This window comes from Tenrec ecaudatus, chromosome 16 (genome assembly GCF_050624435.1).
Source record: "Tenrec ecaudatus isolate mTenEca1 chromosome 16, mTenEca1.hap1, whole genome shotgun sequence".
NCBI classification, from domain to species: Eukaryota; Metazoa; Chordata; class Mammalia; order Afrosoricida; family Tenrecidae; genus Tenrec; species Tenrec ecaudatus.
This window is the reverse complement of record NC_134545.1, coordinates 96,429,758-96,453,507: the sequence shown is the minus strand read 5'-3', so window position 1 is coordinate 96,453,507 and position 23,750 is coordinate 96,429,758. Positions and strand designations below refer to the sequence as shown.

Genomic DNA, 23,750 nt, shown 5'->3' with positions numbered 1-23,750 from the left:
ACCCATCCATCCGTCCTGGGGTAAAGGACATGTATATCATAACAAACTTGTTTCAGTCTTAAGAATACAATTGACTGGCATTTAACACATAACATATACCATGCTCCGCAACCATCACTACCAGCTACTGAAAATAACAAATGAAAACACTGCAAAATAATAACAATTTCTACTAATCCAAACAGAAACCCAGTAGCCCTTAGCAAAAGTTTCATATTTTCTTTGCCTCTCAACCCGTTAGCAACAGATGAAACTTTTGTCCCTAATGTTTCCTGATCTAGATATTTCATATAAAAGGGTGAAAAGTATTAATCCTTCCTAGACAATTACCTTTATTCTTTCAATAGGGACACTTGAAACTTTACCATTCATTTGCAACAAGGTTCTACAGATGATACCTTTACTCCTTTCTGAAAACGGCAGGGTCCTTCTACCTTAAATAGCAAGATACAATAATACATTTTTATTCATGCCCTCTATTAGACATTGTCATGTTATTTTAAGTCAACATTATAGGTGAAATCTTAATAGTTGTTTAGATTTGCATTTAGCTGGCACAGCTTTGTTTACCTTTCTCACATCTTAAGTCTTTTTTTCTGGAGTTTTTCTCCTTTCTGGTAAATTCCTCTACTTCTTTTTATCTAAAAACATTATTTTGTCTTTGTTACTGAAAACGATTATTCTACTGTCCCCGTCCTTCAATTCTCGGTGCTAAAGCGATCATTTGTGGATGGGTGACATATCTTGTCTTTGGCCTGTCTTACTGTCCTTGGCTTTGGTGCTCTGCAGCTTCATTTCAATGCGCCTGGCTGTGAAAGTCTTTGTATTTGCCTTGCTTGGTATCTGTTTGGTAGCTGTGGATGCATGTCTTTTATCAGAGTTGGAAAGTTCTCAACTATTATCTTTGCAAATACTGCTCCTCTTCTCTTTCTTCTAATTTGTCCTTCTGGGTTTATGATTTGATGCGTTTTAGGTCTTCCCAATTGATCCTACATGTCTCAACTTCTCTCACACATTCTCCATTTAATGTTTTCTCTGTGCTGAATTGTGTGATTTCTTGAGCTATATTTTCCAGTTCACTAATTGTCTCATCAGCCTTGTTCAATCTGTTTGAAAGCCACCCACACTGTTTTAATTTCAAAAAGTTCTATCTGGTTCTTTGTCCAAAATTTCCTGGTCATTTTAATAGTCGCAGACTATGTGATCATTTTACAGTTCCATTGTTATTTTCTATAAATATTTTAGATATTGCCATTTTGTATCTTACATTGGTAATTCTAATATCTGAAAATCTTGAAGAGTCCAAATGTATTTTTTACTATTTGAGATGACTCTGTTTCAATAATTTATGTGTATGCTTAGTAAATTTTTTATTACAAGTTTATACGAAGTTGAAATTTATCTGTTTGGAATTCATTAAACCTCATTTAGAATAACTTTCCTCCATACTCAAGTCCTCCCTCAATGCAAGAACACTTTGTTCTAATTAGCTGGCATCCTGTGATGCTCACTTTCCCGACACGATTGATTGAAGACAAATGGGTGCATAAGCAAATGTGGTGAAGAAAGCTGATGGTGCCTAGCTATCAAAAGATATATAGCATCTGGAGTCTTAAAGGCTTGAAGATAAACAAGCGGCCATCTAGCTGGGAAGCAGCAAAGCTCACATTGAAAAAGCACACCAGCCTGTGTCGACAGGAGCAGGTATCACAAGACCCAAAACAAACGATCCTATTCAGGCGAATGAAGCGGGGGCGAAGTGGAGACCCCAAAGTCTCTCTGTAGACAACTGGACATCCCCTCACAGAAGGGTCATAAGGAAGGGACCAGTCAGTCAAGATGCAGTATAGCATCTTAAATCTTTAATGTCCCCCACCCCATTATCATGACCCTAGTTCTGCCTTATAAGTCTGGTTAGAACCGAACATGTTCACTGGTAAAGATAAGAGCTCTCAACACACTAAATCCAGAACAGATAACCCCCTCAGGAACAATAGCAGGAGTAGTGATACCAAGATGGTAGGGGGAAGGTGGGGGCAGAAAGGGGGAACTGATCACAATGATTGACATATAAACCCCTCACCCCTGCACACATACACCCAGGGGGACGAACAACAGAAACGTGGGTGAAGGGAGACAGGGGGTGGTATAAGATATGAAAATAATAATAATTTATACTTTATCAAGTGTTCATGAGGGTGGGAGGGGGCAGGGGGAGGGGGACAAATGAGTAGCATGAGGGTGGGAGGGGCGGGGGAGGGGGACAAAAGAGTAGCTGATAACAAAGGCTCAAGTAGAAAGAAATGTTTTGAAAAGGCTGATGGCAACATATGTAAAATGTGCTTGCCACAATGGATGGATGAATTGTTATAAGAGCTGTAAGACAGCCCCCAATAAAATGATTAAAAACAAAACAAAACATTCCTCAAAGGATCCCTGGTGACACTGTGGGTTGGGCAAGGGCAATGGTTTAAAGCCACCAGTTACTCTACAAGAGAAAGACAAGGCTGTCAGGTCCCCTATGATTTATTGTCTTGGGAAATGTGTATAGGGTCCCTATGAGTTGAAATCAGTTGATGACAGTGGGTTTGGTTCCTCAAAAATCTTTGCTGTTGTTGATTATTGGAAATTAGCAGGCATGACATGCCTCAGGGCAATTTTCACTCCCTTCAAGAGCTTCAAGGACAGCTAGCTCACATGTGCCGCCGTGCGCATGTTCAAGTGTGCGGGCATTGCCAGGGCTTAGCTTCACAAATGTAGCACGGGTGCTTCCAGAGAGTCCTGGGATGTCTTTGCTTCCTTGTTCACTTATAAGCACTGCTCTCCACGTCTGATTCCAGCTCATGGCTTTCTGTCTACACTCTTAGGGAGTCCCTTTATTTTCTTGGAAATCTTTCAATGTGTCAGATAATATACTTTAATTTATTGAACAGAATCTCTTTATCTTACTTGATTTATCTAACATGTATATAGGAGGCTTCAAGTACTAGTGTAAAAATTCTGTTTTCTTAAAAAAACCAAAAACAAACAAAAAACCATTTTCTTTCACTTTGGTTCTTTTCCATGAACGTTTTGAAGCTTCCTCATATTATGAGTTGAAAAACCTCTTCCATCTCAACTAATGTAGCTTTGTTTTTCTTTTTTTGGTCAGTACTGAAACCTTAAGAGTTGAGCATTAAATGAAATCACTACCATTCATTTTATTGTTTTTCCCAAAGGTCTGCACTGCATGTTCATTTACAGAGTAATAGACTGTGAGAGTGGAAGGCGGTCAAAGGGTTTGGTAGCTGTGTTTCTCAATGCATGACTGGCGCCTGCACACAATGGTTCTTTGTCTGTAGTATTGTCCTAAATGCTAAGCCATTGACCATCTGTGGCCTCTCTCTAGCTGTTAAAGGTGAGTAATTGAGATAGTGAAAAATAACCACTTTTCTCCAATAACCTCCTAGAAGATGAAACTTTGATGTTCGGTCCTTTCCTTTTACAGGTGAGGAAAAGATAAGAGGGCAAACCTTGGCAGGGCTCAGAAGAGGCTAACTGTGACCGTGGGCTCCCTCACGGTCTCCAGGCTCATGCTTACCACATGCTGCCTCACTCCTGGTCACTAGCCTTGGACATGGTCTTCCCAGTCCTCTTCCAGGGACTTTGCATTTGGGGCTTTTTCTGCCTAGAACGGCTATTCCTAAGTCCCCACCTTTTCCCACCGCCTTTGTTTACTTAACACTCATCTTTCAGATCACACATTGAGCAGCACCTATTGAGGCGAGCTTCCCCGATGCCCTCGCGGGATCCACATTTTCAGTTAAACCCGTTCGTTGCTCTCTGAACTTCCAGCAACCTACTCAAAATCCCTGCATTTCAATGGCTACTTCTACCTCTACGTTGTAAAGTGTCCATGAGGAGCAGACGCGTCTACTCTGTTCACCACTGATTCACCTGCACCTAATGAGGGCTCAAAAATGCTTGATAAATAAAGACAGCCTAAAAAGTCACTGATGTGTGACTAAGATGAATAAAGGGGGCGTGGTTCTCCAGTGGGAGTTACAGTGAAGGCTGTCTTTGATAATAATATCCATCAGGTCCTAGTCCTGAATACCAACAAAATACTTTAAAAAAACCACTTATATGACCTTTCTGCTCCTGGATGCTCTCCAAAGGGCAGTCTCTCCATCCATAAACTCTCAGAAAAACCTCTCCCCCACTAAACTACTGTGACAGTTGAGTTTGCAAACAATTTTGTAAAAAATTTAAGATGCTCAATAATGTCACATTTAATGCTATCTCCCAGAAAGCCGATATCATGGAGAGCTATATGGTTCTACTGGAAATCTTTAACCAATTGCCAATATCAAATCTGGAAAACTATGGATTTCTAAGCTTCTCGGTTAATCTGTTCAACCGTATCTGCGGGCTTCATATTTGAGAAAGTGCATCGCATTATCTGTATACACCACCTGTTCCCTTGGATTGATCCACCGTGGTGATTCAATTTGAAAGTTGCTTACTCATGCCAGGTCAGCACTTGAGAGAAGAAAAGTCCTCTCCTGTTTTTGGACTCCATTTTCATGTGCAGAAATGGGTGTTGCTTTTTGCTCACCGAGACCCCCTTCCGGCTGCCATGGGTCTCCCAGGAGTTACACCGGTTGAGTTTCCTCAAACTACAGCTTTGTTCCCAACATCTGACACCAGTCTCTTGGGGTTAGCCTGACTTTATAAAGTGACGAGGCCCATAAAGTCTCCATAAAATCCTTCAAGATGCCAAACTTGCCAAGGGCTACCTGTCCATGGAAAACCATAGAAGCCCTTTTGGGTGGCCCTTAGAAAGGGGGGGGGGGAGGAAATGAAAGAAAAGGGGAAAATTCCTTCCAAGAATGTTGAGAATGCTGGCTGAAAGGTCATTTCTGCTGAGACTCATTTGGTCAGCCTGGCATGAGGAGGCCATGGGTGGTCTTTGTTTTTCTCAGAAACTTACAGTCAACCACAAAGTAGTGAACCAAATATAACTGCTGCCATCTCCACGTTTGCTTGTTTGTTTCCTTAAGTGTAGCAAGCTTTCACTCGACTCTTAAAAACGGAAACCTCCATCGCCTTAGGTGTCAGCCCTGTGAGTACAGTGTGGGCGGAGCAGGAAGAGGAAGGGGAGGAAGACACGACTTCATTTTGTGATGAAGCCGGTGCTGGTGTACCTGAAGCTCTTAAAAAGGCCTAGAGGAAATTTGCTCCACAAAATTTGCTCGACAAGCTTGGCACCGGTACAAAATATCACCCAGGGCTCCTCGTCATACTGCCTAGCCTCCCCGCCCCCCGCATCCCTGAACAACAGACTGGGGGTTCACTGAGCCCATCCCCGGAGTGAAAGCCACCTGAGAGCACCCTGTGAGAGTCCCCGCTTCTAATGCCCCGTGCTGGCGACACAAAGCTGGCACAGTAACACAGACCCGGGGCCGTGCTCCGGAGAGAACTGAATGAAGGGAAGAAGGATGGAGGGAAAAGGAACCACCGTCACCACCAAAAACATGGCTACCAGGATGCTGTGCGGTTCCCAGGCACAGCAAGATGAGCCTAATTGCGGCTGACGCATGACAGACTCGCGTGCACAGTCTCGCCCAGGCGCCGGCTGCAGCTGCTGACAGAGGGTAAATGGTGCATGGCAGAAGGGCTTGCCCTGGCCTGGCATGCCAACCTGAGGAGCACGGAGCCTGTCAGGAGAGAGCACGAGGGGCTAACGAAGGGCAGCCCTTGTTTTTAAAATTCTTCTCACTTAGTTTGGGATCAGACTCTACACCATGAAGCCTTCGCAAGCTTTTAGTGCTCAGTTAAGGATATGTGACACTTGGTTAAAAATTAATGCATTCTAATCAATTTAAAGTTAGACAGTGAAGAGGCTGCCAAAGAGGGGAGACGAAAAGAGGGAAAGGCAGAAAGAGAGGAGAACAAAGGGAGGGAGGAGCCCTGCAGACACTGAAATTGGTGTGTGTGTGTGTGTGTGTGTGTGTGTGGTGTGCGTGGGGGGGGTTGGCATAAGAAACCAGGTGGAGGAAGCACTGCCGTGTTGGTGAGCATCGCTGTAGAAAACAGGGCAAAGGAAAGGAAAATGTGTTCTTATCTTCCAACAGTAGCAGAAGCCTCCAAGAAACTAAGTTCTGAGAAGGCACGAGCAAAAGGGCATTTTCAACATCTGTAGAGAAAATCCAATGGTCATTAAAAACACAAACCAACAATTGGATCCCCTCCCCGAACAACCACAAGCCCATACCACATCCCGTTAGTAAAATATTTTCTTCAGTTCCTCATAAAGGAAAGTCTCCCAAAATAATGGAATGTGTGTTGAGTATGTGTTTTCATGGAAAGAAACCATAATATGAATATGCCCTGTTGCATACACATTATAACTAAGGGACAATTATCATCAATTTCAAATACAAGCAAAACATGTAAAACTGACAGAAGTTAAGAGTCTGCTTCCTACCTTGTGGCCACATTTATAAAATATTCAAGTTTAATATAAAATATCTGGCACCCCCGCTCACCCACACACATACAACAATTGTGGCTTGATTGAGCAACCAAACATAGGGAAATAAGTATAAAGGGGTTTCACAAATTTCATGAACAATGGAATGAAAGAGTAACAGGGAAAGAGTAACAGTCTCGGAGACTCACAGGGCCAATTCTACCCTGGTCTGTCAGGGGAGCTTATGAGTCCCACCAGGTTGATGGCAATGGGTTTGTATTTGGGGTTTTATTGTCAGGAAAAGAAAGCACTCGGCTGTCAATCTTACATACGAGGGTTTTATTTGTTTTGTTCTTTTAGACTCACTGACATCAAGCCAATTCTGACTCACAGCCACCCTGTGGGACAGAGTAGAACTGCTCTGTCAGTTCCCCAAACTCTGAACCGTCTATGGAGTGGAAGGCCTCGTCTTTCTCCTGCAGAGAGGCTGGCGGTTTCGAACAGCTGCAGCCCAACCCAGAACTCACGACACCACATGGTTCAGGTACCTGCAAATCGCACAGACAAAACCCATGCTTTATAGAATATTCCACAGGTAACCCTGTTTACCAAAGTAGAACAGCAGTGGAAGAGAGGAGGAAATCACCAACCCTTAAATATTAAAATAAAATTTGCTTTTGGAAGGCTACTGTTCAACTTAGGTATCAGTTTCCAACCAAAGCCAAGTTTACATTTGTAGAATTCTTTTGGGAGGACGACAGAGGTGATAGATAAAGAGAATCCGAAAGCAGACACATTTGTGGTCACACGGGAATCCTGATACCTCATTTTTCCAACTCATGATAAAAAAAATTTCTTGTTTTTGTTTTTACAGGAGTTAGGATCTATAGATTTGCACCCAAGGCAAAAATAGTTCTTTAAGAGAAAATCATTTTTGTGAGATTGAAAAATAATCACAACAGGAAAAAAGTTTGGTGGGTTTTTTTTTTGCTATCTCGACTTGCCTTTTATATACTCCAGATATCAAATTAATATCTGAACATTAAAAATACACTCTTGCCTAATGGCATCAGCTCAATTACCTCAGAGACACTTGAAGGCTTTCCACAAAATCTCCTATGCTCTGCCTCCAAAAAGCATCCGGAAAGGTCACACACAAGTAGATTTTATAAAAATGACTAGAACACAAATTACCAGGGGAGCTTTTAGGGAATTTACATAATGTAAGCGTGGCCAGCCAATCAGAAAGCCTAATGCTTTCACAAGCGACTTGCTTAGTCGCACGACCAGGAAAACAATGAGGAGCCATGGCAATGAGAAGAACAGACAAAAACGCTCAGCAAAGACATAGTTTACTCTGTTCTACCTCCGGCTGACAGCCTGATTCTGTCATTCCTAGAACCACTGGGCTTCAGCCAAAGCCAAGTAATAGGACTCCACTCATGTTTCTTGGGGAAGATTCATATTTGTCAATGTCACCATGCTGGGACAGCTCTGGTTACAAATGGTTGGGATTAAAAGTGCTCTTGGTTTCTGTATCGTTAGCCTGTAGGATTCTGCGCGGTAGTTTGGAGCCAGCCATATTTGGAAAGTCGCCCAAACCACCTGGCAACAACTGACAGACATTTTCCTTTCGTTCAGAGAATGGCACCCATGCAGCCTAAATTCATCTGAAAATCCTAAATATGGAGGGCTAGGGACCTTAAATAGGCATGTCGTCAAAGAGTCCTGAGCGGACAAATGATCATGGAAAACAACAATGGAAATGCAAATGCAATGCGTCCATTTGGTCAAAAGCATTGTGTGTGTCAGGCTGTCGTGTTAGGGCGGATTATCTAAGAGACGTGAGGGTAAGGACAGAATTAGACCAGATCACCTCCGAATCCTATCCGACGGGAGGAGTGTCTGACCTTACGTTACGTGGCTAAGTGCTTTGGGTGGAGTGTTAATTCCGAAAAGAAAATGTGTTTAATTCAAGAGGCTCAATAGAGGAATGGCTCTGGGGGCTTGTTCCTGGAGCAAAGGCGCCTTGGTGGCACAGTGGGGTAAGTGTTGGGCTGTGAAACAGCAGAGTTGGTGTGGTTCAACTCCACCAGCTGTGCCCCCCTCCCGCCCCATGAGTGATGAAGCGACTGCTCTGATCAAGTTTGACAGTCTCACAAACCTCAAGGAGCGGTTCGGCATAGGATCTGACTCTGGGGCAGAGGGTACAGTTTGCGGGATTCTTTTCTAGAGCACCAACAGCCAATCACTGGCCCTTTGAAGCCAATATTGAGTCTGCAAATGTTTTCTACAGGGTGGGACACTGCGCTGTTCTAAGCAGACAATCTGTTTCATCCTTTATGATCTGAGACGATTGTACTTCTCTATCTGTGTTAGGCAGGGCTCTCTAGAGAAATAAAACCAGGACACTTATTAGATAGATAGATAGATAGATAGATAGATAGATAGATAGATAGATAGATAGATAGATAGATAGATAGATAGATAGGCTTATACAGCGAGAAGGAAGATAACAGCTAATTAGTCCACACAGCAGTACAGAGGGCTCAGTTCAACTCACTTCCATGGAACAGTTAATATACTGGATGTCCTTTGAAATCAAGTGGGATGCTGGGTCCATTGTTAAGGAAGCAGACAGCAGAGTCCTCCCTAGAGCAAGGCATGCAGAGTCTGCCCAAAGGCGGCAAACAGCAAGGTGGGTAAGCAATAGTCAGTAGCCCGGGAGCTTAGCAGAGCAGGCCTTGATTGGATCTGGAAAACTCAAGTATGGCAACAGGATCCACCAGTTTCAAGTTCAAGCAATGTATGTTCTAGCAGCATGGTGAAGCAGGTCTTGATGGAGCCTCAAGCTACACTGTCCATGGGTTGGCTTGACCCACAGGTAGTGTAGCACACAGGTTGTGGCAGAGAACTAGCAAAAACAGCAGCAAAGTCGAACTGCCCTCTGAGTTTCCAAGACTGTAAATATTAACGAATATAACAAGCTTCATCATTCCCCCACAGAGCAACTAGTAAGGTCAAACTGCTGACCTTATGAGTAATACAGCAGGTCGCCAGAGAGGGCATACTCAAAAAAAATGAGCAAACTCACCGCCATAGAACTGATGCCGACCCAGAGCAACCCTATAGAACAGTGGTTCTAAACCTTCCTCATGCTGTGACCCTTTAATACAGTTCCTCATGGTGTGGTGCTCCCCCAACCATAAAATTATTTTCGTTGCTACTTCATCACTGTCATTTTGTTACTGTGATGAATCAGGCGACCCCTGTGAAAGGGTCGTTCGACCCCCAAAGGGGTTGCGACCCCCAGGTTGAGAACCGCTGTTGTAGAACAAGGTAGAACTGTCAGACTGTAACTCTTAGGGGAGTAGAGAGCCCTGTCTTTCTTCCTTGGAGCTGCTGGGGATTCCAAACTGGTGACCATGAGGATTACAGTCCAGCTCGCGACCACTACACCACCAGGGCTCCAAGTGATTGTTACTCTGTTGATGCCAACTCATGGTGACCCTATAGTACAGGGTAGAACTGCCCCTGTGGGTTTCTGAGACTGGAATTCTTTATAGGAGTAGAAAGTCTCGCCTTTCTCCTGAGGAACAACTGGTGGTTTTGAACTGCTGACCTGGGGTTAGCAACCCAACGTGTAATCCACTGTGCTACCAGGGCATAGAAACACAAGAGTCTCCTGATAGCAATGCCCACCCCCAAATGCTAATCAGAATGATAAAGGAGAAGAAATGCATCCTGACCACTGAACAGCAGTCTCCAGCAAGATAGAAGGAGCTCAAAAAAAGAAGGGGTGCTTGCAGATTTCATTTTCCTGCCTGGAAGTAGTCAGGCACAGTGCATCAGAATGCTGCACCTTAGGAAACAAACAACCATTATTTTAAATGCAGAGATTCCAGTGGGTAGAAGGGTTTGCAAATATTAAAATCTCCGTGGTGAGCTTTGACCTCAGAATAACAAGAAAATAACAGGTGTTTATTTTTTCCACACATAAAAATGACACCTATTGCAAGGCCAGTATATAAAAGGTCTAGTTCTCCCTTTGTGCAATAAATAATTACACCACAGATTTGCCAGTGTGTCTGCATGTGGTTTAAGTAGGGTTTCAATGACCTAAGTATAGTAAAGAACTAATATCTACAAACTTAAAATACCGTGGTCCAAGTGCCCTGCAGTCCTTGTGTATCTTTTTTTCCTTGGCAAATCATTTACATTCTTCCTCAAGAACCCCATAAGCCTTCTTCTATTTATATACATCACACTTTACTGATCATATCTACAGGACCAGGTGTGCTTGCTTAATAAATTAAATATGTGTGGTTGCTTTAACAATTGCATGTGCTCACACACACATACTTACACACATGTGCGTGTGTATGTATACATTGAGATTTCAAGTCGAGCTGCCATGGAGTTGATAACCACTCATGTCGACCTCGTGTGTCTCTGAGGAGAACTGCACTCCAGGGGTTCTCAATGGTGGTGATCTTTTGGAAGTCAACTGGTCAACTGACAGGCTTTCCATCAGAAGTACCCTGAGTGGATTCAAACTGCCACACTTTTGGTTAATATCCACATGATTAACAGGTGAAGAGCAAGGGAGCAAGAGAAGGAAAGAGAGAGAGAGAGAGAGAGAGAGAGAGAGAGAGAGAGAGAGAGAGAGAGAGAGAGAGAGAGAGAGAATGTGCAAGATAATGTTTTGTAGGTTAAGCAATAGGGTGTTTACTCCAAGGCACAAGGTTGACAGTTGAAACTAACCATCAGCTCCATTGGAGAAAGATTAGGCTGCTCACACAAAGATTCACAGTCTCGATAGTGTCCAGCTATCAAAAGATACAACATTTGGAGTCTTAAAGTTTTGAAGACAAACACGTCCACGTGGATGAAGCACACCAACCTATATGACCATGAGGTATCAATGGAATCAGGTATCAGGCATCAAAGACCCAGATCAAAAAGTCATATCAATGTGAATGAGGGGTGGATATCCAAAGCCTATCTGTAGACAATTGAACATCCCTTATAGAAAGGTCACCAGGAAGACAGGAGCCACTCAGGGTGCAGCATAGGACCAATGAAACTTACAACTTTCCTCTAGTTCTTGAATGCCCCCCCCCACTATCATGACCCCAATTCTACCTTATAAATCGGCTAGACCAGAGCATGTACATGGGTACAGGGAATCCAGGACAGACAACCCCCCGAGGAACCAATAATGAGAGCAGTGATTCTAGGAGGGAAGGGCCGGGTGGGCGGAGAAAGGGGGAACTGATCACAATGATATACCTATAACCCCCTTCCTAGAGGACAACAGAAAAGTGGGTGGAGGGAGATATCAGTCAGTGTAAGTCATGAAAAGGTAATAATAATTTATAAATTATCAAGGGTTCATGTGGGAAGGAGGGTGGTGGAGGAAAGGGAAACATGAGGAGCTGATACCAAGGGCTCAAGTAGAAAGAGAATGTTTTGGAAAATGACGATGGCACAATAATCCTTGACACAATCAATGGATGTATGGAATGTGATAAGAGCTGTAAGAGGCCCCAATAAAATGACTAAAGTGCTCGCTTCAGCAGCACATATACTAAGATTGGAACGATACAGAGAAGATTAGCATGGCCCCTGCGCAAGGATGACACGCAAATTCGTGAAGCGTTCCATATTTTTAAAAAAATGACCCAAAAAAAAGATTCATGGTCTCATAAACGCAATAGAGCAATTCTATTTGGTATTATAGGGTCATCATGATTTGGAATTGACTCAATGGCAGTAGGCACACACACACACATGGTAGGGGTTCCAAAAAGGTCATGGAAACAATATATGTAAAGCGGTTGGCATATGTTTGGTGTTTAATAAAGTGTAGATGTTATGTTATGATGACAGAGTTTCCTTAAGAGGATCTAATTTTATTTCAAAACTTATTTTTCTTAAACAGGTAACCAATCCCTGCATATAGGGAAAAAGATGAACAGGAAAGCCTGGTTCTTCTCCTCTCTTCTCGTACTCGCCAGTCACTAAGAAGACGAATTTTGATGCTGGCAGCCCATTCAAGAGAGGAGTGTGAGGACCAAAGAGGTGGGTCTCTTACTGCCACAGCCACTGTTCCTTGTTGGGAGCACCACTGGATTCGAACCCAAGCAATCTGACCCCCACCCTCATGTCCTATAAGACGGGCCTTGAAAAAGTCTGTGGGAAAATGGAATGAAAAGATGAATGGATATTTTTCCATGGAAAAATGCACAGCAGAGCGAAACACTTCACGGCCCTGTGCCGTTCTTGCAGCAATGATTCCCATGCCTGAGCCCACTGTAGCCACCCTGTCGATCCATTGCCTTGAGGGTCTTCCTCTTCTGCAGTGCCCCTCCACTTCACCAAGCCACTACTTAACCCAGACAGGTCTCTCCTGACAACCTGTCCTAAGTTTACCTACTGAGCACGTGGATGATCCTGTTAGCGAGAGCCTCCATCCCAATGCACTGAAAAGAAACCGCCCTAAGGACCTGGGCTCATGAGGTCTTTGTGTTGACGTTGCTGTGTGCAACCCACTCAGCTGGCGAGACGGCAGCCTTCACGAGAGAAAATTGCCAGCCCTTTCTTTCACAGAACAGAGTTGTCTGGATGGGCCTGAACTGGCTACCTTTCCGGTAACAGCCAAGTGCTTAACTAATAATCACATCAGGGCTGTTCTGTGTATACAGAGTATGTGTGTCTCCGTATGAACTGAATTGATTCAATGCAGCTGCCTGTCTACATGTGTGTATCTACATACATGTAAGAATTGAGTTCAAACTGCAAAAATTATCTTACTCTGTTTCTTGGGTATCTATTCAGTGATCTCACCTCAATAAACTCTTCTTCTTTTTTACAGTAAATGGACATACCGTAATGCAGTAAGTTGTTATTAAAAACCAAACCTACTGCCATTGAGTGGATTCGGACCCATGGAGAGCCTGTGTGTGGTATCGGAGGTTGTGCATCTTCACGGGGCCGGGTAGCTTCAGCTTTCTCCCTTGGGGTAGCTGGTGGGTTTGACTGGCCAACCTTGCTGCTAGCAGTACAGCACTGTCAGGGCTCCTTAAGTTGTTATTAAAAACCAAACTCAACCCACAGCCATCAAATAGAGTCTAATTCATCACGACCCTGTGTAGGGGTTCTGAGACTTTGCGAATCTTTATGGGAGCAGACAGCCTCGTTTTTCTCCAGAGGAACAGCTGATGGGTTTGAACCATCTACTTTGCAGCTAGTATAATACAACACTTACTTGATAGCACCTCCAAAGCTGACAATACAGTGACCGAACAAATACGTCCTCCAAGTCTGGGGGAGAGAGGGGAGTATGATGGGGGGACAGTGGGGGAATCTTAGGTGGCTGAAATGAAGTCTGTTCCTTCGGCCACATACTGAACAGGGTTGAAGATGTCATAATGCCCCCTTAGACAGTCTATGGAAGCTGTGAATATCTTATATAAGGGGAAGGGGCTTTGGAACTTTGTAGGATATATTTTGGGACCCAAAGTATCTAGAAGTCCGTTTGAAGTAAAACACCATTGTGTTCCTGTGGGGGTAGGGGATGAGTGGGGCAATGTGATGGGGAAATTCCTGACAATTAAGCAAAGCTTGAACATTGCTGAAATGGCTAAACACAAAGGGAGAGGAAATAATGACATTCTATCCTCAGAACAAAGCAGTGAACATGATTGAAAAGCTTACAAAGAACAAATAAATTAAACACCATGCCCTCAGGACCAAAAGACTTTGGTGGGGCAAGTGTTACTCAAAGCCTCTCGGATGTGGAGAAACAGGCTCTCAATCCCATTACGTGGTCAACAGGTTCCAAGTCAATCAGTGTCCAGATTCATTTGAGTTGGGCCGGTTATGCTTATGCCTGCAATTAAGTGACATGAGGTCCAAACCAGTTTAAACAAGCCCCCCACCCTTACCCCTCTGGTCAACAGTGTTACCCAGCGAACATGAAGATACAACTCCGGCACAAATAGATGCACTAGCCTGAGGAGAACCCATTGCATGAGTCTCCACTGCTTAATTTATGTATTACAAAAAAAATACTCTTCACTGTAAGACCTGCTGGCCCCCCAGTAACTGTTCAATTGACATAAACAACATTTCAATCCCCAAATAGGGTTTTTATTAAAAAGACACATACAGCACATTTGCCTAGTGGGCTATTGGGAAAATTATTATGAAGGAGTTCTATTAGGCCAAATGATTTTGGGGGTGGGTGGGTTAATTGATCTTTGATGTATTCTCATAAAAGTATTGATCTAAATCTCAGTCTATCAGGAGCAATCAACCAAATGAATTCTTACACAACACCAATATCGAGGTGCACTAGCTTGGACTCTGCTGTCTACCTGTTTAAATTTCTGGCCATGATGTCCCAGTATATATTGTTCTTCTAGCTAAGCATATGCTAGGAGCTATTTCCCAAAGGCTGCCTGAGAGTAAAGACTTATCTAGAGGCCCACCAGAACGTCTTCAGAACCCATTGGCCCTAATCTGTCTTTACTGGGAACAATCTATTAATTTCATATTTAACTGAGGCATTTCAGAATCTGTTATCAAAAGTTAATAAAAGCTGTTTTAAGACTTAAAAGGTATTAGAATTGAAGATGAATGTTTCAGAATTATGGATCCATCTGCTACAAAGCTTTACACATGGCATCTTCCTTAATTTTCTGGGCTATTATTTTTTTTTAAGCTTCAGCTGAATCTGGCCAAACTTGGCCCCTCAGTCGCTCCCTTTCAGCACTGTCTAGGGAATAGCATTTGTAGACTTTCTTAAGTAAAATATTGAGGGGGGATTTTTTTCTCCCCAATTTGCTCAATCAAGTCCTGGGTACTGGGGAATGTTGAGGTCAAAGGGTAACTAAGACCTCGATCCTTCTTAATTAAGAAGATATGTTACATTTTATGATTTAACTGTCAGTTTTCACCGTCTGTTGCTCACGTACGTCAACGTTTAAAATGCTCACAATAAAAAGTGCTTCACTTGTATTTAGTGCCACTGCCACACGAGGAACAAATTACTTCACTCCCCAGGGTTTCCCATTCAGAGTGGCCCAGATTCCACACAGAGCTCTCTTACGCACTGGTGGGATGCATTGTCTTGATCTACATGGGAACAGCGCCAGGCCTCCTACTGACACTAGTTAGACTCATTTCTGCTCTCATCAAAAATCTCAACCTAATTTTCTGATGTGATTTATTCACTCAAATCCCCAAGTCCTTGGGAAATACCCCTAACAGGGATACTTCTTGGTGCCTTCATGGTACTGTGAGGTAGACAGCAAACTGCTAACCTCAAGGTTGACAGTTCAAACCCACCAGCTTCTCAGTAGGAGGGAGAATGAGCTATCTGCTCCTGTAAAGACTTAGAGTTGGGAAGCCCCTCTGCAGGATTGCTGAGTCTGACTATGAGCCAGCATCAAGGTGATGGCAGTGGTTTTAAAGTCCGTGCCTCTAGTCAACCCTGACTCATATCCAGCCTACAGGGCAGGACAGAACTGCCCCTTAGGGTTTCCAAGGTGGGCGAATCTCTACAGGAGCAGCAAGCCTCAGCTTTTCCCTCCTAAGCAGCTGGTGGGTTTGAACTGCTGACTCTGCAGTTAGCAGCCTAGCATATAAACCACTACACCAGCAAGGCTCCATGACAGTGACTTAGTAGGGGATATATTCCTGGGTTAATTGTGATAGCTTACAGCACACGCTTTACTAACAATTCTTGATGCAGGAAACTCCTGTTTCATGATGGAATATATAGAGAATTTTTAAAAAATCATGATTGTACTCTGTTTCCCTTGAGAGTTGGCATGGTAATGCAGTTTCCATTTAACAATATGCATAGCATTTTTTCAACTGGCACCAGGTACACTTTTCACGATGTGCCACCGTTCGCATTATTTCCATTCTGGTTGATCCATTTCTGTCCATCTAGTTTCCCAAAAATATGTGGGGAGTCTGTATTGCTCATGAGCTTCAAGGTCAAATCACATGCTCATAGATGTGATTGCTGGCCCCAATCACAGTTATGAAAATAAATGGGACAGACCTATCTGATAGGACGACATATGAAACAACTAACTACACTGACCAAATACCAGAGAAAAGCCAAATCAGAAGAGGAAGACTTGTTCAAGCACGGAGCCCTTGGTGGCCCAAGCATCGCCCTAGGGAAGTAGATGTCTAACTGGAAAGGAAGGTAGCAAATAACTTTTTAGTCAGCATTTTAGCCCAGAACCTTCTACATGTTAGCACATTGTTTATGCATAGTAGATCTACAGCCTGGTGTTTAAGGGAACTCAATACTTACTGTTACTGGGTATGATTGACTCGCATTGCTCTGGTCAATACTTTCCTTTAGGAAAGCAGCTTGGACTTCCTTTCTCTAGATCTGTAGGAGCACAGCCCCCTTCCCTCAGAATGCCTCTTCCTTAGGTCCGTATATCTACAACCTACTCAGTGCTCAAAACCCACCCAACTCCTCCCTTCCTGGCGGTTCCCCTAATCCTAGCCACTGGCGAGGAAGGTTTCCTTCCGTAAAGCCCCGCACTCGGGGATTCCAGTCGTTTTACCTGCCAGGCCACCATTCACTGAAATGCATTTCCTTCGTCAGACGGCAACTGCCTGGAGGGCAAGCAAGGAGCTGTACTTTATTCATATCCAATGGGAAAGTGCACCCCATGGATGGAATATCTGTACATCCGGCGCCATGTTCTAGCTAGCCAACTGTAGACAACGGTCACAATCGGCGGCAAACATGAGCTGTACACGTTTATAAGAATCCATGCTTGGCTCACTCAGGGTGTCTGAGCATTCGCCAGTGGCAGGCACTGTTCCAGGAACTGGAGCCACAGCAGAGAACACACCAGACCTGACCACGTGGACCTCACATTCCAAAAGACAATAACCAAATATAGGTCAGAAGAGATGCCGGGGGAGGGGAGTGAAAAGGAGGCAGGGGGTCAGGAAAGAGCTTTGAGAAACCTGTACCTGTAGGAAGCAACAGTGAGCTGTGTGAGTCTCTGAGGAGCTTCTGGAAAGACCAAGTAGCAAGTCTAGGGAAGCTGAGGTGAAAACATGCTTGAGCTTAAGGGTGGCCAGAAGTGAGTGGCCAGCTAGGGCGAGGCCTTGTGGACCATGGTATAAAGCTTGGAGTGTGGAAGGAAGCCCCTGGACAACCGATCAGGGGTTGACTTAATCTCTTATGTTTTAAAAGAATTATCCTGCCCCTTGGTCTTTTGTCCGCTCTTCCCCTCCTCTCCCTGTCCTGGCTCCCCTGTTGCCTTTCCCCTTGTACTCCTTCCCCTCCCCCTCTCCCCTGCTCTCTCCACACAGACCACCAAGCAGAGCTGAGACCCGCCTCTGTGAATGGATTTTTATCTGCAACATTCAGAATGCTTAGTATAGGGACTGAGAACTCAGCTGTTTGAATCAGACTCCCTGTGAGACATTCCTGTTGACAGGCCACATGGAGCTATGCTGATGGCAGCCAGTGCTGAGATGCTTCCACCACCACTGGATCCACAAGACTTTCCACCCACCAGCCTGTGATCTTCCTGTACTTAGTGTCATTGCATGTGTTGCATGAGTCTGAAGAGGAATTTATAGACTGGTATTGGACATATGGACTAATATTGGAATTAAGGACTTGAACTGGACTAGGCTGGGGTGATTTTTTGACATATAATTAATCTTTGATATAAAACTCTCTGATATTAAAAAAAAAAGAATTACTCTGACTATTGGTAAGTGGAGACTTCCAAATATGAGTGCTGGGGACAGGAGCCAGTGGCTTGGGTCAGAGAGGGAACTTGATGGAGGAGCGGTACAGTCAGAGTCGGGATGCTCTTCGAAGGAGCAGTCTCTCGACCTCGCAGATGAACTGGATGTGGCGAAGAGATAAAGGAAGAAATCCACACAATAGCTCCAGGGCTGGGGTCTGAGCATCTAAATGGGAGGTGGGCCATGAACTGAGCTGGAGGACCTTGGTAGATAAGCGTGATTCATGGTGGGGCCGGCGAGGGTTTTATTAGGGGCAGGAAAGCTGACCATTAGTGTCCTGTCCGAAATGACGGGGAACCAGCAGGCTGGAAGTCGCATGCGGGAGGTAAGGAAGGGAAGACGTATAGGGAATACCCCGATCTGCTTACACAATGCATGCTTTGGAGCACAGGAGGCGAAAATTCACCTATTAAATTAGTCTCAAACTAAAAACAAAGTTACCTTAATCTGTTTTCTGCATCTCAACAGCGACCCCAATCTCTGGGGCATAAACAAGCATGCCAACTTAAAAAGAAGAATAAAGTCTATCCTAACATGATTTTTTTCAGCAAAACAGTCATGTGAGGTACATGAATGTTTAAGTTAGCCGTCACCTCTGTCACTGAATGCTAGATATTATGTCTATGATTTCCTCTGGAGATTCCAAAATGCGGTCCAGTGTTCCCATGTCTGACTGAAAGAGACACTTCTCTGTGTGGCCCTCCTCTGCTTCTGTGCGCCCAACCCCTATGGAATCATTTAAACAATCAACGTGTTTTATATTGTCCAACCAGCTTTTAGCTGTTGATACAGTGTGAAGCCAGCCCCCAATAGGTACCCACTCAATACATGTCACGCACACACATGATGAAAGGAAGATTCTGGGAGGCAGAGGATCTATGACCTGTTACTGATAATATTAGCTCACCTTGCCTGGATCTACAATCCACACACACTCCACCCCCCGCCGAAGATTATTTTCAAGTGAGACTGTTGGCACACTACAAAGGACAGGGAGGAGAAGAAGAAAGAAGAAAGGAGAGTAGAAATTGGCCAACCCCAAAGACAGAATGGCAGAAAGCAAATAAAACCTGAAGAGACACAATTTCAGGTCATATGAGGTTTGTATGGCTGCAATCACCTCCCCGCTGGTCTCCTTGCCTTCAGTTCTCCGTGCTGGTTCACCCTCTGGTTCAGTGCTCGGCTGAGCCCTTTGAGCAGCTGTGCATTAGTTTCGTAGGGAGGCCATAATAAATTACCATACATGTAGTGCCTAAAACAGCCCACATGTGTTTACTTACGGTTCTAGAGGCCCTAAGTCGGAAAGCGGTCGCACTGGGCTAAGAGGAAGGTGCCAACAGGGCTGTGGTCCTTCAGGAGGCTCCAGGGGAGAAGCCATTTCCTTGCCTACTCCCTTTCTAAGGCGGCCCACACTCCTTGGCTTGGGCCCCTGCCTTCCTCCATCTTCAAAGTCAGCAGCAGCGCAGCAGCATCAAATCCCTCACTCTCCTCGACTTCTCTTTCTGTGGTCGCACGTTCTGCTCCCTGTTCATGAGGATCTTTGTGGCTACAGGGGACCCACCCAGAGACTTTCACTCTCAACATCCTCCCCGTCATCACTTCTACAGCGTTCTCTTTGCCATGGGTTTTGGGGGGCTAGAACATGGGTTTGTTAGGGGCAGCAGGGCGATAGTATTGAATCGAGCACACATGTTTTTACATGTAGAGAATCCTGGAAATGTTCTGTAACCGTGGTGGTTAATAAACCAGGCCTCTGTCACCTGGCAGGCCTGGATGTGAAACCTGTTCCACTACATCCAGCTGACAAAGAGTCTGAGTTTCTCTAAGCCCCAGTGTCCGATTCTATAGCGTCTACAGCAGCCCACGGCATAGGTCACACATTCAGCGTATGGAACACATTTCAGAAGAGTTCACTGAGTCGCCGTTTATGTGCCAGGCCCTGCGCTGGGATGGCCTTGTTATTCTGAGCACAAAGTACATGTTGTCCAGGACCATTCACAGAAGTCATCATCCCCAGACTTCATGAGCTGTCCTCTCATTTGGCATTCATCCTGCACGGCTTTGCCTTCTTATTGAAGCTCTCACACACCAACTCAAACCCACCAGTCTCACTGCCATCAAGTCGACTATGACTTCATATTGGGCTGCTAACTGAAAGGCCAGCAGTTCGAACCCACCAGCCAGTTACTCCTCTCACAAATGAAGGGGGCTTCAAAAAGTCCAAGGAACGATGGAATGAGAGGATAATGAACTGTCCCCACAAGCTTTTCTAAGGACCCCTGCATACGTTGCCCAGTGCTTGTGGCCTTGTTTTAAAACAAACAAAAACAAGTCGGTTCTATTTGCCTGCACCTACCCATACTCCCAGAGGACATGCTCTAGCCCTCTGCGTGTTCAGGCCCCTCAGACCTCCTCCCCTTCTCGAGGCTGCTTCCTGCCACAGGATCTCTCACGTGCATGGCGACCCCAGAGCTACTCCGCGGACAACTTCTCCGTCTGGCCTTGGCGGCATTCAACCCGGGCTTTCCACACGGGCTCTGGCCGCCTGTGCCTCTCATCTATGCTTCCTGGGGAGTTTCTGGAAAGGTGGCTCCTGGTCTGGCTTAAGAACACAACAACTAAGAGCGAAGTCGGCCTGTGGTGTGAGTTCGTCGGATGACCAAACCGGTGCTCTGTGAATCCCTCTTCTGAGAAACAAAATCACTTCTCCAAAGTCACGTCTGGTCAAGCCAGAGAAGCCCGCATCACACATGACCATCCATCCACATGGCGTCTTTTACCAAGGGGGTCTACAGTCTAGAGAAAATCAATCGCATGTCTGGGTTATTTAAAAGAAAAGGATCTTTTCCACCTGACACCTAATGGTGGCAGCAATAATATAAAATCAGCTTTTAAAAATTGTTCCCCATTGTTCTCCATTATTTGGGTCTTTGATGTATCCTACATTATGAGCTATCAAAGCAAGCAACGCAGCCAAGGGAGGGAACACAGCTAATGAAGGAGACATTAAAAGGTTATGTTCCCACCCTCAACCCCCTCCCGTCCCCCCCATTACTTTTGTCTTCTTTGCAAATGGTTTTAAAGGTCATTTTAAAAATAGCCTGCAAGGCTACAAAGGCTTCTAAATATTTAAATAACGCAATGCAGTTTATTTTTACATAGTGTTCTAGATGCACATCACAAAAGGCTTCACAGCAATGCCAGTCGCAGGCTAAGGAGAATAGAAAGGTACATTTGGAGACTGAGCAGGGGGAAAGCAATGGTTCAGAGGGGGAAGAAGAAGCCTCCCAATAGCGGCACACACACTGCTTGCATAGGCCCCAAAAGGGCCACCTCCCACTTCAGACCATTAGTCTAGAGGCCAAAGAGAGGGAAGGGTTAAATGGAGACTGTGTCAGGTCAAGGCATCAGGATAGGCCAGGCGTGGGTGGAACACTGACAGGGGACGGTCTTGCACCTTGAGGCACCAGTCTGATTACGCTACTCAGAAGAAAGGAACGAGAAGACGTTGCCGTTTTTGAGTGTGTGCCTTCCCCAGGCCCTGTGCTCAGGGCTCTAGAGTCCACTCAGCCCTCACAGGCCACGCTTTACTGCCGAGGGCTGCACAGGTGAAGAAACACAGGCCCAGGAGGCTTCTAGAAGGAGTTCCCCAAAGGTAAGACGACGTGCTAAAGTCAAGATTCTTGCCCCAAAGGTGGGAAAGCAACCCAAGCGTCCATTGAGAGGTAAATGGGTCGACAAAATGTGGACAATGGAACGTGTCCATAAACATAAACATGTTTTTATATAAATCTACTGCCATCAACTCCATTCTGATTTGTAGCAGAATCACCCTGCTTCCTAGCCTGAGACTGTCCATCTATATGGGAGCAGATAACACCATCTTTCTCCTTCCGGCAGAGCTGCTGTCTAGTTCCTGCTGCTGACTCGTATTCAACAGCCCTTCTACACACCCCACTGTGCCGCCAGACACACACACACACACACACACACACACACAAAACCAATATTCTGCTTTACTCTTTAGAACACCCTCTGATTCACTAAGTACATGTTTCTCCTATCAGCCTTGAATAATAAACAATCTTAAGATTAGGTTATCTATGTATAATTTTTTTTTGCTCCTACCAACTCATCTCTCTTGTTAACTATCACTAAACATGGCTAGCAACCAGGACAGCCTTGATAAAGATCAGGGTGAAAACATCTGGATGGAGTGGTAAGCTACATTCAGTGCTTGAGTTCATATTCAGAGCACAAAAATACTGTGTCTTGAAAGCTAGAAGTCTGCACTTAAATAGCACCCTAACATTAAGGTTTGGCCCTTCAATCCCTCTACACATTAAATCTATAAAAAGGAAGAAAACCATAAATCATCATCTTTAAGGAAGTACACGGTACAATTCTCATGGAACAAATTCGGGCTGTCTGAACGTCAAAATATTCTCTCTTCTGACTTAATACTTCTGTGTAGTAGCATTCGGTGATGAAGAACACAGACGCTGGTGTCCGACTGTTGTTTTCTCTCCCCGTCTATCTTGGGCGAATGACTGAACTCTTAGAGGTCTCTTGATAACGCAGCCACTTCATGGGCTGTGGTGAGACCTATACACAGGCAGAGCACGGAGAGCAGCCTTGACTTAGCACGTCGTGAGCTGTTATTCTCACTAGGAGGCTGTAGAGATGCTGGGCGGCCATTCCCTGCTGCTCTCTCTCCATGTTTATGTTTATTCTTTCCTCCATGGTCACTTATTAAAAGGAAAGAGATTACAGTTTTATGAAGACAAATTGGTCCTCGCACGTAGTAAACCAAAACAATACGATGCGTTAGGAGCCAAGAGCGTCAACATTTGAAGCTCCCCTTTCTAAACTGAAAATAAGGGGGAAAGAAAAGAACAGGAGAGTCAAAGTTTGAGATCCACAGGGAAAGTGGCTTTAGAAGCCTGGCCCATGTTTCGGACTGAACTCAAATTCCTCCATCCCTCCTGGGAGTGGAGGTGTCAGGAGAGGTAAGAAAGCCGGACAGGTCCCGGCATACCGCAGCAATGTGCTTTAAACAAGCTTTGGACACCGTGATGACGTGCCTGGGAGGGAGTTCATGCTGCCGGGGAAGAGAACGTGTAGGGCGCACATTATAATGCATTCAAGGCGGACACAATGGCCGTCTATGTGCGGAACATGGACTTGCAAAGCGAATAAAACTACCTTTCATGCATGACTACTCCCCACTACTTGCTACCTGCAGCTCTAAGGAAGAGCCAGCCTTTAAATCGTTGGGACTGAAATCCAGCCTCATCCTTCTTATGTTCTCGATTTGTAAGAGGGTATTATCATTCATTTCAAAGGGAAATTTACGGAGCCTCCCAATTGACTAGAGGAACCGAATTTTCAAACACGTTCCAACATAATGTCCTCAGTCTTTCCCTGAATGACTTCAAACATTCAACAAGTAGTGCTTCCTGGGAGCAGACCATCCTGAAGTGTC

The 23,750-nt window shown here is 44.7% G+C and overlaps 1 protein-coding gene and 1 non-coding gene across 6 annotated transcripts in view; one reads left to right on the top strand and one right to left on the bottom strand.

The window, feature by feature from the left end:
* Positions 1-23,750, bottom strand: part of VTI1A (vesicle transport through interaction with t-SNAREs 1A) — a 393,311-nt gene that overhangs the window by 216,892 nt on the left and 152,669 nt on the right. The gene's annotated exons all lie outside the window — the stretch shown is intronic.
* Positions 12,021-12,127, top strand: LOC142429981 (U6 spliceosomal RNA). The gene has a single exon (XR_012780475.1). It is a non-coding gene; the product is annotated as a U6 spliceosomal RNA (small nuclear RNA).